This window comes from Gavialis gangeticus, unplaced genomic scaffold (assembly GCF_001723915.1).
Source record: "Gavialis gangeticus isolate Ggan-Ray unplaced genomic scaffold, GavGan_comp1, whole genome shotgun sequence".
Lineage (NCBI taxonomy): Eukaryota > Metazoa > Chordata > Crocodylia > Gavialidae > Gavialis > Gavialis gangeticus.
The window spans coordinates 10,937,892-10,944,398 of record NW_017728997.1 but is presented as its reverse complement, the minus strand read 5'-3'; the positions used below and the strand labels follow the sequence as shown (position 1 = coordinate 10,944,398).

The following is a 6,507-nucleotide window of genomic DNA, read 5'->3' as shown; positions in this document are numbered from 1 at the left end:
AAAAAGCTTTAAAAATGAGCTTTTAAAGGGAAGATAGGTTGGAGAACAGGCTTAATACAATTCATTTTCTATAGTTGACGGAAAAATATGATGGGTTTACACAACAGACAAGGGAGTTATGTATTATGTAAATAAGTAACTACTGAGTTTTCTGTTTACTTGGCCCTCACCCCCCCCTCCAGCATTTTGGACAACTCGCCCTGGCTTTAAAGGCTTTTTGTTTGGTAGAGAACTGATTCAATCGTCCTCTAGGGAACAGAGGGATGCACCATGCTAAGTCCTCCCGTTCAACAGGTGCAACCAAAAAAAAAAAGGTAAATAATGCAGCAATCTTTAAATGTTCATGGTGCCAGTGAACAGCCTGAGACTTGTCGGCCTAGCACTTTTCTATCAAACATCATGAAGGCTGTATACATATATGAAAAAAAATACACGATTTGGGACAGGCCTTGACATTTCTATTTTTCCTCAGCCGTATATGGCTGGGCACGGCGTTCCTGGCCAGGCAACATGAAGAATGAAAAAAATTCAAGGAGGAAAGCTTGCTCAGATTGAAACCATAGAGAAAAGGTGTGGGCCTTGAAAAACATACATTTCTGATTGATCTTATTGTCAAGTTAGCCAGCATCCAGGACTGCCAACTGAAAACAGAGAGCCTGCAGCTCCATACATAATCTGCAGACTGAAAGGCAGACAGACAAGAGCTTTTCCTTGGGAAGCAGAGCTTGGACCCACTTCTTGCTGTTTTTCCCCAGTTGATGCCCTGAGGAATCTAATTTGTTCGGGACAGGACTGATCATGTAATGGAGAGGAAACGTCAGGGAGACGGTGATCAAATGCACACCGTTTCCCAACGCTGGTGGAGGAGAAAGTAAGTGATCCAAGTTCTTCCAACTGCCCTGATGAATGAATCTCTATCTTTAAACATACACACACACATACTAAAATCATATGAAAACATGTATGTGACTCAAACAGATGCAGCACTACAAAGCAGGTGCTGGAGGTGCAACCCGAACCAGAGGAATCCTAATCTCCAGCTTCCTGCCTGTGGGCAGGAGAGCACCAGGTGCCAGAGAAGAGGTGGCATCTACCCCTTTTCCTCCAAGCATGTTAATCTGGCCCATGCATGTTTTGAGAAACCTCCAAGCCATTCAGAAATTTCAGCTGACAAAACTCAGTTTCTTGAAAATACAGGGCTGGGCTTGACTACCTCAACCCTGTGGGAAATCCCATTTTAAACACTAATAGCATAGGACAGTGTTTCCCAACCAGTGTGCCGCGGCATAAAAGCGAACAGGTGTGCCGCAGAAGTTTGCTACGGCAATGTGCTACGATAGGTATGAGGATGGGGGAATGCCTTAACAGGTGTGCCACAGAAATATTTTATTAATGTAAGTGTGCCTTGGGTTGGAAAAGGTTGGGAAACACTGGCATAAGACATTAAAATTAAGAGTTTACGGTACAGGCATCTCAGCACCTCCCCTGCAAAACTGAAATAGTGACTCCTTGAAAGACCCCACCCGTAGTCACTCCTACCCTACCAAAGTTGGCGCCTCCAATAATGCTTGGAGACTCTTTGATTAAGCAAAGGGGGTCAGAGAACTGGGTCAGTTAATAAGAATAAGGGAAGCCAGAATATGGGCTTTTAAAAGAGCACACTGTAGCGATGTCCATTTGATGGCGGACATCACAACAGGTAGGATGGGCTGCAGGGGTGGCCAGCTTAATACGCAGTGAGTGAGCACACTAACGTTTTACACCATTAAACATGGAGCACAAAAAGCTCTCTCATGTTGTCTGCAAGTCAGGAACGAGCTGCAAGCTAGAAACTCTCACGGAAACCGAACACTTTGCAACTGCTCTCAGTGCAACCTATTCCTGAAGTAGCCAAGCTCCAGCTGTTGTGCCCGTGAAGCTCCCATGCATCGGACACATGGTGAAACTTCTGAATTGCTTCATCTCAACAACGACTGTACAAACTAGTACACAGGCTGTCCGTGGAATTTGTCATCTCCTTAAGTAACTCTTTAAAACCAACTGGTGTGTCTATCAACTGCAAATAATTCAGGAGCCTCTCAGATTCCAGTGTTTTTATGGAGCAACTTCAAAATTAACTCCCCAAACCCTTGAAACTTGTGTCTTATGAGCTGGATCTCATCAAGGACAAACGAACACAACAAATACAGCAGTTTCAACGAAGTCATTTTTGATTATCTGACTTTCAAAAATATATATGCATGTATGCCAGATACTCTTCTCAGTTACACCAGTGTAAATCCAGACTAATTCCTTTAGCTTCAAATGCCTTGCCTTATTAATATCAAAAACTCCCCCTGCCCCCAAATCTCTGTCTGATGAGAAATTTCAGACTGAAAGAATTTTTATTTTATGTTAAATGAGGGTAAACAGCAAGTTTTGGACTCTCACCCACAGTCTCACCCTAGCCATTCGTCTCATATAATTGACTCTGCAGACATGCACACAAATTCTTACAACTTCCACAAGACCTCTTGTGGGCTTATAATGTTCTCTGAGAGGTTCAAATGTTCTTTGCAACTAACTCCAAAAACAACCATTTACACTTTTCTTGGAACCAAAGAAAACGCACAAACAAATAAAATGCTGGGCGCTCGATCTCAAGGAGAAATAAAGGCATAAAACAAAATGGCTAGCTGCAAATGAATCCTCTCTTTTTTTTTTTTTTCAGATGCATTTTCAAAACAGGACATACCTAAATAGTATTCAAAACTGAAGAATGCACTTTTTCTTTTGCCCTGCCATTCCAAACATCTTTTTCCATTTACAGATATCAACTTTAAAAAAAAGGGAAGCAGCAGCAACACCGCCGCTCCCCCCCGGCTGAAAAAATACAATTAAAAAAAAAAAAATAGTGGAGGTGGGGGGGGAAGTCCTCTTCTGCTTAAAATAGACTCAAAAACTGTACTTGAAAATGAAACATAAAAGAAACCAGCTCCCCCCCAGACTATCAGTCTTCTGTCCTTCTACATAGCTTTTCTCCCATTAGTGGAGTTGAACTCTCTACATCCCTACAAAAGAGGTAAAAATAAATAAAATTCTGTATTATTGAAGAAGGAAGGGTATAAATGGCGAATCTTCTACACTTCAACAACAACAACAACAAAAAATCATGGGACTGAAAGGGATAAAGAGAAGAACTAGATCCATCTTCTTGCAAAATTTCTTAATAACGCCTCCCCCCCCCCAAAAAGCAGCTCATCAAATTTCAGCCCAAATGGATTCTGAAGGCCACATTACAAACTGCTGATATTAAGGGTTTGTAATGGAAATGATGTCAGAGCCTTAGTTACAAAAGTCAAATGTTTTTGCTACCAAAATAAAACAAAGTGAGCTCAAACTCCAGAACGACCCTTCAGAGCCATTACAGAATCTGTACAAAACGCACTTCAACTGTAAGGGATGAAGAGGTGGGAGACTCCCAAATTAAAATGCACAGATTGCACAGGAAGAAACATTTAGCAATTAAATCTCTTGGATGTGGCGAGTGAGGTTCCTGCCATTAGCAGTAGCAAGAAATGCTTTCACACGTTGCAGTGAGAAATACAGCAGGCTACAAAGGCCAAAGACTTAAAAAAATGTCTTGGGTTTTGCACTAGCTAGCAAATAAAATAGGTGGTCGCGTAACGCCCAACAGCATCACTTGCAATGCTGCCACCGTAACTCTCACTCATGCCATTACTACCACCATATGGCAATCAGCTCAACAAAACGTACCGGAAAGACACACTTTTACTCTGGTGTACACCCACAGGCTACGATTTCAGGAAGAGCTGAGCAATTAAAAATGCAACGTACCTGGCAAAAATCTAGTTTCCGCTCTTTCATTTTCCCACTCACCCCATGACGAACACACAAAAGTGGGTACCATTTTTATGCCTTACAATCCTGAGATTTACGGTTCTGTAGCCAGGTTTTTCTTGCAGTGCAACTCATCCCTTGATCATGGGATGTGCGGCCTATTGAAGCCTACCCTCCAGCCTGTTCCAGCTAATGGCCGTCGTAACTAGGTCACCAGACACGACATGCTTGTTGCTTGACACAAGTGCAACAGATGCAACTTTAGTTCAAACGTCCTCATCTACATGCTACGCTTTGGCTTTAGGATAGGGAGAGCCAACCCTATTCTATATCTGCCGCTTACGCCTTTCCAGGGTGGAGCTAGGGCAAAACAGAGTGCAAGTCCCCACTTCGCTACACAATTCGACAAAAAGACAAAAATAGTTGCTACTAGTAACTATCACCAGTAACTAACCCTTCAGCTCTCTTGGTGTAGCTCCACTCAGTACAAGTTAATAAACTCCACTGCCCATGCCCTTCAACTCTGAGAGCTGGTACCACATAATACAAGTCCTTTTCCGCCAGAGCACCAGGTCTGCTCTCTGAACTTCCCACCTTTACCTTGCCTCTTCCTTTGCCCATACTAATTCCCTGCATCCCTCTTACTGGCTCAGACTCAGCTACTGCATACTCTGAAGCGTGTGGACACCAGGCGAGAAGTCTTCCTTCGTGATCCCAATCACAGGGGCATATAAGCAAGATTTACCAGTTAACCAGTCTAGAACAGCCCCTACTTCATGACAAATACCAGCACAAGACTGACACAAGCGGTTCACCCATTTACCACATCTAACTGGAAAGCAACGCCAGAGTAGAGGTGGTCCAAAGGCTACTGATGGAGAAACAAGGACTTGCTCCAGGTTTTCACCCTAGGCCATTTTAACTTTCTTTCCCCAGGTGGAAAGGCCTGGAAGTCCCACATTTTGTGCAACTCAGTATTAAGCCACACCATTAGGACTTCAGTCCATAATTTGTGTTTAATTTAACTACGGTTTTGTTATCCACGAATACATGGGACAGTCCAGTAATCCTTAAAATGATGCTCAACTGCCTCTTGGAAATTTTCTGCAGCCACCTTTGATCTATGAAATGATCTGAAACTATGGCAAGTCTACCACAGTACAAAATCCGGTGTGAACGGAGATGCCAAAACATAACGATGTGGCTAACGATCTACGTAACAAGATTCCCGGTCTAAAGACATACGCTAACCGCCGAACCATCATGCTTCACTGTGTGGTTTAGTATTATAGGTCTGAAATGGATGATGGTAAACTGTAAGCATGGAATAATACAGATCAGCATTTTTACTTTACTTAAGCCCTTATCAAGCATCTAACTTCAGAGAAGTGGAAGAAGGGTGGGAGGATTACATCAAGAGGTACCAACTTTTGCTCATGAGAATAGTTCCACCGAAGACAAGTCATATTTTGCTCAAGAGCAGCACAGACCAGTTTTGACTCTCACAAACCAAAGAGGAAAATTCTCCAGTAAGCCTATGGAAGTTTTAAAGTATACAGAAACATGAAGAAGAAAAATTTAAAATGGGGGAAAGCAATAGAAACCTGTTTTCTCAAGATCAACAATGCTAGCAGATAACAGCTTAGAGAAAAGAGCAAAGTTTTGCAACAGACATTGGAAATCTTCAATATGGCATTCTCACGGCTCACGTTAATGAGCTTGGGTTAAACATTTTCCAAATTATTTTAACCCATCTTAATCTGCTTTATAAATCTTCTCGACCCAAGTGTTTCAGGGTAGTCACGCTTTGCATGTCCGCAGTCTTTGGGTCTCGTCATCCTACGACAGTCAAATATAATGTAATGCCCGTCCCTGCAGATTACAGAGAGATTCAAGTAAGAATCTTGCAGACTCTCTGAGACCAGCGGAGGATCTCAAAGGTGCTTTGACCATCAACATCGTCTCGTGACATATCTTCTCATCGACAGACAGGAGATAAATGAATCCAACTTTTGAGATGGGTTCACAGACTCACACAAACCATCAAGTCATATTCCCAAGCTCATACAATGAACTATCAGTATATATCCACATACAATCCAGGAATCCTGCATCCCCATTTCCCACTGCTCCTGGAGCTCCCACAGTACGCTACGGGGCATGTTAGGACTGACCCAAACTGCATTACTGATCCACAACCCTAGCTGGACAGTGGTGGCATTGGGACACATTCTCCCCATTTTACAGGGCCACGGTCCCCCCTGCCCAAACAAGCTGGAGGGAACAGGAAGAAGGAAATCTGTGCCCAACATGGGTGCTCATCCCAAGGGACTAATACTGTAGTTCTTCTTTTCTTTTTCTTACGTAGCCTGATGGGGAGAAGAGACTCTCCTGATTTATCAGCACAGATCTTGTAAGGCGGAAGGGGAAAGAGATCCAGAGACATGCACTGGTTCGGCCCTGTGAAAAGACTCTATTACAGCACATGTCAAGCCCACAAAACAATTTGTTGATCGCCTCACTGAGTCCCAAATTACAGAAGGCTACTGCTTTGTTATCAATATTTAATAAACATTTAACTCCAGCATGCTTTAAGAAGTAATGCTTTAAAATAAGTGCAACTCCACTAAGTCCTTTTGTGTTGATTTCCCCCCCCCCCCCCCCCCC

At 43.0% G+C, this 6,507-nt stretch overlaps 1 protein-coding gene across 7 annotated transcripts in view; it reads right to left on the bottom strand.

The window, feature by feature from the left end:
* Positions 1-6,507, bottom strand: part of FOXP1 (forkhead box P1) — a 540,709-nt gene that overhangs the window by 284,430 nt on the left and 249,772 nt on the right. The window lies entirely within an intron of this gene.